A 14,726-nucleotide genomic window follows, 5' to 3' on the forward strand; every position below is an offset into this window, starting at 1 on the left:
TTTGTTGCTATTTTTAATTTTTTTAAAAATATTAAATAAATTTAACACGATAAAATGATGTGAAGCTCATGAAGGGTCAAATCAAGCGTCTACATCTTGCCCCCTTTTTACTGAAAACACGAAGTGCTTATGAAAAAAAGTAGTCAACGAGACAAGCTTTGAACCGATCATTATTCAAAAGGAGAAAAGAAATGTAGAGTGTGATTGAGCCCTAATTTTGAGTATCTTACTTATCCCGGGTTATAAGAAAATCTAGTCATCTGCAGTTCAAAAGGAAAAAAAATAAGAGGGACTATATTGAGATGGAGAGATTGAGTGAGGTCCTATCGAGGTTCCAGTCTGCGACGCATTTCATTACATCATAATAAAAATAAAAAAGGTTAAAAAAGAAATAAAATTACAAGATTCTATATATGCAGCTTCTCCTGAATCTTAACGTGATGAGATATCCACTTTTCTCCTGAGTTAAACTTAAAAGTGAACTCTTTATCCATGTAGACTTTTTCTACCAGAGATAAACTTGAAAAATGGCCCTATTTTTCAAATGAGTTTCTCTACTTCTACCTTTGAAACTGAAAATTGATCCTATTTTTCAGGTGGGTGCCTAGCTTAAAATGAGAGTCTTGACCCTATTTTTTAGTTGGGTTCCTAAGTTTTGAAACTGAAAATTTTCATTGCCACACCCCATTTTTTCACCCCGTTGGGAGTGGTTTTTAAGGATTTTTTTAATTAAAGTGATATTTTGAAAATGAATTATTTATTTACAGAATTGCCACATGAAATTGAGTTTTGTTGTCCAAGTTATCTTACTTGGATCCCTAATTAAACGGAAATTTAACTCGTTATTATTGGCATGATTGATTTATCAACTTATATTTACATATATTGTATATGTTAATGCTTGTGATTTGCTTAAAATGTTTGATCTTTATTGTCCTTATAAATTAGAAGATTATCTTTTAGAGAAGTATTTTAGGTTGATACGCATGATTGCGATCTTACCATCTTGTTTACACGTCCATATCCAAGATGCAAAGTCGTGATCTCATTTAGAACGATATATAATGTGTGTCCTTGTTAATGTTTCAAGCATACCATAATAATTAAGGTTGCATTTATTTTTCTTATGATTCAGACGTTTGAATTTGAATGCACATCTGAATGATTAAGATGTTGTCTCTAGATATGAAAACTGAATGATTAAGACTGTTTGTTTTTCAACATCTGAATGTACAAAAAAAATTATTTGTATATATAATAAAATAAAAAATACAATTCAAATAAAAAACTAATTATATATCAGAAAAGTATATAATTTAATACAACAAAATTATTATTTGATTGAAAATAAAATATTTATGTTTGTTAGTGATAGTGGAGATGGTTTATAATGGTTGTTGCGGTGACAATAATTTATGTTAGTTATTAGCAATGTTAGTGGTGATAGTTGTGACGGTTGGTATTGTAGTGACTGTTATGATGGTGACGATTGATAGTGGTGGAGATGGTAGTGATGTGACGTTGCTTGATGTTAGTAGTTGGAGGTGTTGATTGTGATGACTGAAAAATGAATGAATGATGGTTGACGCTATGTTGGTGCTAGTTAGAGATATTGTTAGTTGTGATGGTGGAGATGATTGTTAGTAGAGATAAATTGTAGCGATGATAGTGAATGAAGTGATGGTAAAGGTGGCGTTACTAGTGATAATGGTGGTGACTACCGAAGAATGTGTGGAGGTTGTGATGTATTAGTGGTAGTTAGCGGTGGTGCTAGTTGTGATAGATGAGTTGATCGATAGTAGGGATTGGCCGGTAGTGGTTGATGATGGTGGCACTATTGACGGTGGTGGTAGCGTTAAATATAATTAGAATAATAGAGATAGTAGGTTTGGTAGCGGTTGACAATAGCGGTTGGTAGCGATATTTGTTGTCGATGGTGGTTGTGATGGTAGGGGTGGTTGGTGGTGGTGGTTGACAATAATGTCGGTGGCAGAGGTGGTGACTGATGATTATCAATAGAGTGACGGTGACTATTATCCAACACCAGAATACCTCTTCAGACCTATTAAGACTTGATTCTAGATTTGAATGATTAAGACCTATTAAGCGTTAAAATCTTAATAAAAAATAAATGCACTTAATGGTCTGAAGTCTGAATTATTCAGATTCAAACCTCCATTAAGTGCAAACAAATAAGTCCTAAGTCATCTTAATGCATGACTGATCACTAAAGCATGAACTGTTAATACAACTTATATAATCTAATATTAATGATTTTTTAACAATATAAAACAAATATATTTCAATATTAGAACATCAATGTTAAACAGAAATGAAATCTGGACAAACTTTTTGTTAGTTGAATCAAGTCTCATATAATCGTGAAATTAAATTATATAAAAGAAGATTGAGAATTGTCTTTTGCACAAATTAATTCACAACAAAGGCACAATAATCAACATTCAAAAACCACGAACTCAGAACCGCAGATAAAACCTTCAAACTCAACTTTATTTTTTCTCATTCTCATATTCTCTCTTTTTGTTTTCTTTTATTTTTGTTTTGTTTACTTTGTGTTGCATATTGTGTTCTATCTTATTTGTGTTAGGATAATTTGATTTATTGAGTTTTACTAGAAGGCAACGTGAGGAGTAATAGGTTATTAGTTGTATTATATTGTTATAGAAAATTCTCCAAACATGAGAGAGTATAATTGGTGGGTAATATATATAGTAGTAGAGATGTGTAGGTTGAAGGAGCTATAATCAATGGTGGTGAAGGATTGAGTTAGTTGTTATTGTTATTTCGCTTGTACTTCGGGTACACAGAATCTGTATATTACAACACTAACTTCAACTTGAGTTCAAGTATAAACAAGAATACAATGAAGTATATCAAATACCCTCAACACAAGATCAAAATTACCTTTCCAAGAGGTGTATTTTATTTTGCAGAAATTAAGATGAAACAGAAAATAGTCAAGTCTTCCGAATTCACGGATTTTCCTTAAGGAAATAATCCCCCTCACTGTACCCGAGGTTGTGGAATTTTTTCTACCAGGATAAAATGGCTAACAGACCAACAGTAGCGGTACCTCAAACGGTTGGAATATTTTCGAACTCACAGAACATTTTGAGTGATCACACAAAATATTTTTGAGACAAGAAGAGAGTTTTTAATTTGAAAATTTTGTACTAAACCTGTGGAAGAAACCAGGTTTATATAGCCACAACATGCCTCTTCTGAAAAGAGGCAATAGTTCACTCCAAAGGTTACACCTTTGCTGTAAGTTCATATCTATTCATTAAAGATTGCATCTTTTCCTGAGCAGTCATCTCATTTCATGAATTTGTGTGTCACTTCATTGAAGGATTACATCCTTCTGAAGCATCATTTTGAACGATTGCAACCTTCTGTAGCCTTAGTTCAGAACAATGTATCATTTCTGAAGCATTAGTTCGAAAATAATGCATCAGTTCATTTGCCGATCCAAATCCAAATCCAAATCCGAAGCCAAAGCCAAAGCCGAGCCGAGCGAGTGATGACGACGACGGCGCAAGGCATCTATTATTTCTTGCCTCACTTGCCATGTGGAGTAAGTGTTCTTGATTATAAACACTTTCAAGTTCTCTTCTTCCACCAATGTGAGAGAAAGAGTAAACTTTCTAATTTGGGAGTACACTTTTCATTTTAGTGTCTCCTTCCCCTCCACCATTTTATTCTCCATTTTTCCATTCACACTTCTTTTATACACTATGAACCCAACAATCCCCCACATGAATGATGAATGGCTATTTTTCGAAAAAATTTTACGAATAAGTATGTGATCATCAAGCAAAGACTGATTGCATCTAAATAAGTGGGTTTCTCTTTGAACTTTCTGTAGTGAACATGCATCGGATGCACTCGGTCAATCGGTAGATTTGTTATCTTTAAACCGTCGAGCTTTAATGTACACCTAGATAATACATGTCACACAACCAGCCTTTTAACGTTTATGGTTCTCATGGTTTTGTTATTTTCAGCCATGAACACGTCCGATTTCATGAGAGCTTAGAGAATAGGCCTTTACTAACATTCTCTTTGAAGCGGCTTCCACTTCACCCTCGCATAGGTGATTTTTAAATGTTCATTCCTATAGATTAAACTATTTGGTCAAATTTTCCAAATTTAGATAATCATTAAAAGACTTTTCACCTTAAGTCTTATCCTAGTTTACTATACATTGTCTACATCATGAGAATGGATTGCGTAATTGACAATGTTGAACCTGTCAGACACAACTTTGTTTGATCTCCTTGAACCTAGCTCTTGATATCTCCAGTCTGCTAGGTAGAGTTACCGTCATGCTGATTCGTCCTAGGCCTTAAACTCATTCCCTTGGATATTCTTTCCACTCCTTATCTGGATGGACCTTTTGTAAGTGAATCTGACACATTATCTTTTGACTTTACATAGCCAATAATGATAATTCCACTAGAGAGAAGTTTTCTAACGGTATTATGTCTCCGTCGTATGTGACGAGATTTATCGTTGTGACGAGATTTACCATTCCAAGAAATTTCGGAGCCATTCTGCTTCTTCACCGGCTTTATCCAATGCGATAAATTCAGATTCCATTACAGAGCGAGCAATACAAGTCTGTTTGAATGATTTCCAAGAGACTGCTCCTCCACCGATAGTAAATACATATCCACTTATGAATTTTACTTCATTCAATTTGGTGATCCAATTTGCGTCACTATATCCTTCAAGTACCACAAGATATTTATTATAATGCAAAGCATAATTTTGAGTGTATTTAAGATACCCTAAAACTCTTTTCATTGCCATCCAATGAGTTTTATTGGGATTACTCGTGTACCGACTTAATTTACTAATAGCGCAGATATGTCTGATCGTATACAGTTCATTATATACATTAAACATCTCAATACTCTTGCGTACTCCAATTGTGAGTCACTTTCACCTTCATTCTTTCGAAGTGCAAATTTCACATCCAATGGAGTCTTGGCAATACCGAATTCCATATACTTGAACTTGTCAAGTACTTTTTCGATATAATAAGACTGTGACAATGCTAACCCTTATGGAGTTCGATGGATTCTTATACCTAAGATTACATCTGCAACTCCAAGGTCTTTCATATCAAACTTGCTCTCGAGCATTCATTTGGTTGCATTTATGTCACAAATGTCTCTGCTGATGATCAAAATATCATCCACATATAAACAAATAATGACTTGATAATTTGGTGTGTCTTTAATATATACACATTTGTCATATTCATTTATCTTGAATCCATTTGCCAACATGGTTTGGTCAAACTTTGCATGCCATTGCTTAGGTGCTTATTTTAGTCCATAAAGTGACTTAACAAGTTTACACACCTTATTTTCTTTTCCTGAAACCACAAAACCCTCAGGTTGTTCCATGTATATTTCTTCTTCTAAATCTCCATTTAGGAACATGATCTTCACATCCATTTGGTGGATTTGAAGATCATATACCGCCTCCAAGGCAATTAACATTCGAATCGAGGTTATCCTTGTTACTGGCGAGTATGTATCAAAGTAATCAAGGCCTTCCTTCTATTTGAAACCTTTTACTACAAGTCTTGCCTTGTATTTGTCAATAGTACCATCCGCCTTCATTTTCCTTTTGAAGATCCATTTAGAACCTAAAGGTTTATTTTCGAGAGGAAGGTCAACTAATTCCTATGTATTGTTGCTTAAGATTGAATCTATCTCACTATTGACTGCCTCTTTTCAAAAGAATGAGTCTGACGACGACATCGCTTCTTTAAATATTTGACGCTCATTTTCTAAGAGAAATGTTACAAAATCCGATCCAAACGAAGTTGATGTTCTTTGATATGCACTACGTCTTGTATTTTCTTCATTATGTACATTTTCACTTGGTTCATCTCAAGGTCGTTTAGATCCTCCACTAAACTGTTTATGTCTAATTTTATACGGGTAAATATTTTTAAAGAATTCAGTATTGTCTCATTTAAGTACCATTTTTTTTCATTAATATCCGGATGTTTGGATTTATGAACCAAAAATTGACATGCTTTACTACTTTTAGCATATCCTATGAACACGCAGTCCACCGTTTTAGGTCTTATCTTAACCCTTTTAGGTATAGGAACTTGAACCTTCGCTAGACACCCCCACACTTTGAAATATTTCAAGTTGGGTTTTCTTCCTTTCCATTTTTCGTAAGGAATTGATTGTGTCTTACTATGGGAAACTCTGTTGAGTATATGATTGGCCGTAAGGATAGCCTCCCCCATAATTTTTGCACCAGAACTTATAAGTAAGGCATTCATTATTTCCTTCAAAGTTCGGTTTTTTCTTTCCACAATTGCATTAGATTGAGGTGAATATGGGGCTGTATTTTGATGGATTATTCTATTCTCTACACATATTTGCGCAAAGGGAGATTCATATTCTCCACCCCTATTACTTCTTATCATTTTGATCTTTTTATCTAACTGATTTTCAACTTCAGTTTTATATTGCCTAAACGCATCTATTGCTTTATCCTTACTATTTAGAAAGTAAACATAACAATATCTAGTGCAATTGTCAATAAAAGTTATGAAATACTTTTTTCCACCGCGTGATGATGTTGACTTCATATCACAAAATCAGTGTGCATTAATTCACTATAAGCATGGTTTGCATACTTCTATTCCACACAGGTTTGATACTTTGATTTATTGCACTCAAAGTTTGACAAAACTTCTAAGTTAATCAGTTTTCATAATGTTTTGTAATTAACATGACCTAAACGTTCATGCCATAAATCATAAGACTCAAGCAAATAAGAAGAATTCGAACTTTTATTTATTTCAACAGTCATTATATTCATCTTATAAAGGCCTTCGGTCAGATAGCCTTTTCCTACATACATTTCTCCTTTGCTAATTACAATTTTTCCAGAAACGGTTACACATTTGAATCCGTTCATGTCTAGAAGTGAAACAGAAATTAAATTCCTACGTAAATCCGGAACATACAAGACATTGTTAAGTGTCAAGAACTTTCCGAAAGTTATCTTTAAGCAAATTTTTTCTGTTCCTTCTACTATAGCCGTAGCGGAGTTAGCTATGTAGGTCATTTCTTCTACTTGAGCCGGAGTGAATGACGAAAACAACTCTTTGTTGGCACATAAATGGCGGGTGGCTGAAGAATCCATCCACCATTCGCGAGGATTCCCCGTCAAGTTGCATTCTGAGAACATAGCACACAGATCATCGCATTCTTTGTTGGATTCAATCATATTTGCTTGATCCTTCTTCTTGCCTTTCTTTGGGGCACGACAATTTGTGGACTTATGGCCAATCTTGCCACAGTTGAAGCATTTTCCCTTGAATTTTTTCTTGGGTTGATTGCTTCCTTGTTCAGTTTTCTTCCTTTTCTTGGAATTGTTTTGGTCATCTTCTACAATATGTGCTCCATTAATTGTAGAATTCCCCTTTGACCTTCTTTTGGCAGCTTTATTATCCTCTTCAAGACGAAGTCGGACAATAAGTTCTTCAACAGTCATCTCCTTGCATTTATGCTTTAAGTAGTTTTGAAGTCTTTCCACAAAGGTGGTAGCTTTTCAACTATCGACGCTACTTGGAAAGCATCATTCACAATTAAACATACAAAATAGTTTATGTGAGTATTAGGAACATTTTTAATTTGTTCAACCAAGGTATTTTTCAAAGATATACCTTCTGCTAGGAGATCATGTATGATGACTTGCAAGTCTTGTACTTGAGAGACAACAGATTTGCTATCTATCATTTTGAAGTCCAAGAACCGTGCAACAAGGAATTTCTTCATTCCCGCATCCTCCGTCTTATATTTTCGTTCAAGTGCACCCACAGTTCCTTTGATGTCTTAGTTCCACAATAAACATTGTAGAGGTCATCTTGGAGACCACTCAAAATATAATTCCTGCAAAGGAAGTTCGAATGTTTCCAAGCTTCTACAATAACGAAGCAGTCTTTGTCCAAGGTTCCCTCAGGCACCTCAGGAGCGTCTTCGCTAGTGAACCATTGCAGACCTAAAGTGGTGAGGTAAAAGATCATATTTCGCTGCCATCGCTTGAAGTCAATGCCTGAAAATTTTTTGGGCTTCTCCGCCGGTGCCATTGTTGGCGGAGTATTTGTGCGACTTGATATGACAATATTTGTTTTCCCCACAGACGTTGTCTCATCCATCATTTGACTTTCGTTAGTCATCTTTCCTGTCAACACAATACAGAAAAATTTAGTATTTTCAGAATACTACTTATAAAGTTAAATAACTTTACAACTTTTCTTCTTGTTTCTAATTAACGATGAAGTTTTTATAACTTCAAATCGTCAACCGAGTGAACTTTAACTTGTGATAAAGATTTTATGTCTTCTAATCACTAGTTAAATTCAAGCGGAGTAGAAAGCTTAAAGCTTTAATCTCCAAAACAAGTTCTATAGATTTTGTAAAATTAAATTATTTCCTTAAAATTGTTATTTCGTTTGTACTTCGGGTACACATAATCTGTTTATTATAACACCAACTTCAACTTGAGTTCAAGTATAAACAAAAACACAATGAATTATATCAAATACCCTCAACACAAGATCAAAATGACCTTTTCAAGAGGTGTATTTTATTTTGCAGAAATTAAGATGAAACAGAAAATAGCCAAGTCGTCCGAATTCACGGATTTTCCTTAAGGAAATAATCCCCCCTCACTGTACCCGAGGTTGTGGAATTTTTCTCCCAGGATAAAATGGCTAACAGACCAATAGTAGTGGTACCTCAAACAGTTGGAATATCTTCGAACTCACAAAACGTTTTGAGTGATCACACAGAATATTTTTTAGACAAGAAGAGAGTTTTTTAATCTGAAAATTTTGTACTAAACCTGTGGAAGAAATCAGGTTTATATAGCCACAGCATGCCTCTTCTGAAAAGAGGCAATAGTTCACTCCAAAGGTTACACCTTTCCTGTAAGTTCATATCTATTCATCAAAAATTGCATCTTTTCCTGAGCAGTCATCTCATTTCATGAATCAGTATGTCACTTCATTGAAGAATTACATCCTTCTGAAGCATCATTTCGAACCATTGCAACCTTCTGTAGCCTCAGTTCAGAACAATGTATCATTTCTGAAGCACTAGTTTGAAAACAATGCATCGGTTCACTTGAAATAGTGCAACTGTTACTGCATGTATATATAAATGGAGGTCCAAAACTGCAGAAAATTTTTTACTGCATTTTTCCTTGGCATTCTTCGGAATTCAAATAAAGTTTGTCCAAAAAGATAGATCTCATCGATAGATTACTTGTCAAATCCAAATCTAAATCCAAATCCAAATCCGAAGCTGAGCCGAGCGAGCGACGCCGATGCCGACGCCGACGCCGACGCGAGACATCTATTATTTCTTGCCTCACTTGCCATGTGGAGCAAGTGTTCTTAATTATAAACACTTTCAAGTTCTCTTCTTCCACCAATGTGGGAGAAAGAGTAAACTTTCTAATTTGGGAGTAAACTTTCCATTTTATTGTCTCCTTCCCCTCCCCCATTTTATTCTTTATTTTTCCATTCACACTTCTTTCATATACTCGTGCTAAGCTCGGACCCAAACTACATTAACATTTATGTTTGTAAAGATTTTTCTATTTTTTTGTTCCTCTGCTTTTCGTCTGTTTTGATAACATTATCTATAATTTATATTTATAATCTATAATCTATAATATATTAAAAGTGTGAAGCCCTTAGAAAAGTGATTTCCTCTAGACAATATTGTCTTTTTACTATATTTTTTTAATTTATTATTTAATTATTTTTAATATATTAACTAGATTTCTAAAATATCTTAACTCCTACAATATATGAAAGGAGAAACAATTAATATAAAAATACTACTCTATTAGAAAAATACTCCTATAAATATTGTCATCTATGTTCGTATGTTTATTATCATTATGCTTTATCACACCTAATCGTGCCATCAAACATCTCCCATTCATCAAGAAGTCAACGCCAATTTGTTTAGCAGAGGAATTCTACATGATTTCCAACATTGATGCTAAATCCAGTGACTCCTTGTACGTTGATGAATATGGTATCAATAGTTTAATAAAATAGTCATGACTGCTTTATATATTTTAGGATATTTTGATATAAGATGATACTTAATAGATCTAATGTCATAGTAATTTCTCTCGACTATAATAACATTGTTGGTCAATTGAATGATTTACGTTGTTCAATATAATTGGCAAGGCTGAAGATGCTTGAAGCATGAGCTTAGTAAGGTTGAAGGTGCTTGGAACAAGGGCAATTGATGGAGATACGATCGACATATATATGTATGTAGTTTAGCGGTAAGGACCCTCCACCTCCAATTGATAATCATAAAGTTACTTTTAGAAGCCAACAAACTTTAGAATTTGATTGTAGTTGCTTGAATATTGATTAAAAAAACTCTCACCTTCAATCCTAAGATAATCCAAAATACTTTTAGAAGCCAACAAACTTTAGGATTTGATTTTTATTTTCAACAATGCTAAACAAACACACAACATATGTTCTAATATATGTTAGGTCGTTATTAAAGTGCTATTGTTTCAGGTATTAAGAGAATTCATAATTAAAGAGTTTGAAAATATATTGTAAGGAAATAGTATATGATTAGGATAAGAACTCATAGCGTGTTACTCTTGTACGAAAGAAGAACATTTTATTACCGTATCACACCAAGGTAAAAGTAATACTTTGAGAGACTATCAAATCTTAATTATAGTATTTATTTAAGCATGTTATATTTTTGAGTTATTTGTATCAAATTATGATATTTGATGATTGGATTTAAATAATTTATTTTCTTTAATTATATGCAAATTAGTTATAAAGGTGTATTTTTTGTGAGAATATACTAGATATATTGTATGTGTTATTGATTATGGGTATATTGTATTATATTAGAAGATGATAATTGGATATTTATAAGGTAAATCTGATGTCAAAAGGTAGAGTAACTTACAAGGGATTTCAAATTGATAAAAGTAAAAATCGAGTTAGTTAATATGTCCTACATGTCTACACACTAGGGTTATTATATTTATATCTATATTAAAAGTGTGAAATTTAATTGTTTTGTACTTTGCAATAGATAAAATTATTTTTTCACCTTTTTTCTTTAATTATTGTATTATTATATCTTTATAAAATAAATTGACTATAATAAATATTTGAAAAATAAATAGAGAAGAAGTTTTATTTAGACGTAAAATCGACTCAATTTTTCTATTATTATGGAAAAAGATTTGTTTTCGTAATGGTGTGTCTGTGTATGTAATGTTAGCTAAATTTTTGTATATTTATGGAAAATGTTGGTTTTCTAATGTATGCAAACTACTAAATTTTCTTAAGTCTATGGGAAAGATTGTTTTTTTAAGGCAGGAAAATTGTTTTATGGAAAAAAAATTATTAAAATATATGAATATATGGAAAAACAATTATTAGAATATATGAATATACGGAATATTTTTAAAATATTAATTAAGTACTATTATTTCAATTTTTAAGTATTATTTTCATCTATAAATTGTTTGTTTAGATATTTTACTATGTAATGTATATTGTCTTTCTAACAATTTATTAGAATATAAAACACGTCAACTAGAAAATATGCCTCCGATTGTTCAAAACTCAAAAAGCAAAAAAGAATTGAATCTATAATGTTAGTGAAATCCGACACTTAATTGCAAAAAGTAGACTACGAATAAAAAATATAATATAATGAATTTTTTCCTTTCCTTTTATTTTTATAACCAAAATAAAATAAAATTAAGGTCCCTCATTGAAGCTTGGCTTTAAACCTCAAACGGTATTTAGTCGTTTCTGCAATATATCTACAATCTACATCAACAATCAACATATATCTTTACATCTATGAGCAGTTATATATCTACAATCTACATCAACAATCAACATATATCTTTACATCTATGATATATTAAAAGTGTGAATCTAGTGATTTAAACTTTTTATCCTTCATTCAAAGCCTCTGTAATAGAAAAAAGTCTGTCTTTTTACTATTTTTCTAATATTTAAAATTTAAGATTTAATTTAATTTCATGAATTAGATTTATCTATTCACGTAGGAGACATTTTCACTTTGGATTCCTTTCAGATTTAGTAATCTTATGTTATTAAAAACCTTTAAAATTCTTTTACATTAAAACAATTATGAAACACTTCAATTTGAACTCTTTTTGGATTTAGCGAAAAAAAAATTGTTCGATAAATTAATGGATTTGAACTCTGGGAAAGAAAAAATGTAATAACTATTACAGATTTGAATAAAATCCTTATTTTGGTGGCAGGAGGTAATAACTTTTTTTTTCCTAATGTGTTTTGGTTAACGTGTATGTGCATGTCATATATATAATGACGAGTTCGCATATCTATAATTGATATCCATATTCATATTCATAATATATTAAAAGTGTGAACGAGTTCGTATATCTATAATCGATATCCATATTCATATTCATAATATATTAAAAGTGTGAAGGCCTTTAGAAAAGTAAATTGAACTTTTTGCCCTTCATTAAAATAGTCCGTTTTAGACAAAATCATCTTTTACCCTTTTCCCTACAGTAAATTTATTCAAAATAAATATACTAAATTTTTCCTACATTTAAATTCTAACCAAATTTAACTTTTTTCTCTACTTAATTAAAACCCACGTTTTTTTCCCTACTTCATTAAAACAACCAAATTTAGCTTTTACCACATTTAACTTTTTACTCTACTTAATTAATTAAAACTCACGTTTTTTTTTCCTACTTTGTTAAACATCCTTTTTTATATCCCATTTGATTCCTACTTGGTTTCTTCAACCAAAACACACCTTTAATTAATTTCCCTATAATTAAATTCTTTCCAAATTTAATTCCCCCCCCACCCCACCCCACCCCCAAGCACCTTTTAAGCTTTTTTTTCTACCTAATTAGATGAAACTACTGTACTATTTTTTTCTTCTATTTGTTTCCTGCTTGGTTTCTTTCAACCAAAAAATTATTTTTTTCCTACACATCCAAATTTGTGTATTTTTGATTTGTAAATTCTGTCCTTCTATATAAATCCTTGAGCTTTTTAATTGTTTATCATTATAAGTAGTTGTGATCTTTCATTGTTTTTCGTCTCAACACAGTTTCAACAATTTTATTTTTAGGTTTTTGATGTTATATCATCTCTCCCTTTTGTTAATTTAAACACAATATTACTTGTTATGCCAACATAAATTGCTTAGTTTAATTTAGCTTAATGTGTCACGTTAATTCAATATATTTTGTTTTCTACTGCTCATAACTAACCTTCTTTATCTATCAACCTACGACATATTCAAGTATATTCTTCTCATCTCACAAATCTACCTCTATTCTACGTTTTTATCGTTCTATGTGTCCTTTTAGTAGAATACACTATAGTAATTTCTATTGCTCATAACTAACCTTCTTTATCTACCCACCTACCAACACGATTCACAGGTATAATTCTTCTCACCTAACAAATTTACCTCTACTATGAAATTATACATTCTTCGTATTGTTTTGTTGCAGTTTACAGGTGATGATGAATGTTGATTGGTTTTGAGATTTTTTTTTGGTAAAAGTTAGGTTTAATTAAATAAATTCTCCAAAAGATAGTTGAATTTAATTATTGTATTTATCTTTATTATTTAAACAAATATCATATTTAGTGTAACATTTGAACTCAATAAAGTGAGGTACACGCGCGAGGCGCGTACACCTAAACTAGTAAAAACAAAAGAGAACACAAGGATAAACTTATTTTTTGAGTTTTTTTTAATTGTTTTTTTTTAATTTTTTTTGTACGGCAATTTTTTAATAATATTTAATTTGCATTACATTGATTTTGTAAGTATTTTGAAGATAGATAATATCTATAATATAGAGGTATTGAATAATACCCTCTTTTTGTTCATCTTTACTTGTCCACTTTTTATTTTGGAATATCCAATAATATTTGTTCAGTTTATAAGACGAATGGATAATTTATCTATTTCTATCCATTTTACCCTTAGCATTAAATACAATTTATTATCTAATGTACTGTCCAAAGCATTAAATTTATTTCTATTCAATGGACAGTATAGTAAAATCATCCTTATTATTTATTGTTTTTAAATCCACCTGTTAATAGAACAGTAGACAAATAAAGATGGACGGAGATAGTGTAACTTTAAAGGTAATTTAATTTTAAAGATTTTTTTCTTTTAATAATATTACGTATCAAGCAAAAAACGTTTTTGATGCATTGAAGTTGAAGAAAAGAAGATATCTGATTAAGGGTGGAGGAGTTTCAATAATTCCATCATAGTTCGATTATGAATTTCCCAAGATAATCATGATAGTATGTTCTTGAAGTATACAGTAAATAAAATAATATGTATTCTTGACAGACAATTGTAAATTGAGAGTTTTTTTTTTTCTAAATCTTAATATATCTTAAGATCAAAGAGACAAATTTCTTTGTAATTTCTATAATTTTTCTATGTTAAATTTGTTGGTGATTTGAGGTCAATTTATCACAATTTTAGTATGTTTTTGAAATTTACAATAATATATTTATCATGTATTATTCTTAATAAACAATTGCTAATTGAGAAGGGTTTTTTGTGTGTATGAAATATTAATATTTT

The sequence above is a fragment of the Capsicum annuum genome, chromosome 10, assembly GCF_002878395.1.
Source record: "Capsicum annuum cultivar UCD-10X-F1 chromosome 10, UCD10Xv1.1, whole genome shotgun sequence".
NCBI lineage: Eukaryota > Viridiplantae > Streptophyta > Magnoliopsida > Solanales > Solanaceae > Capsicum > Capsicum annuum.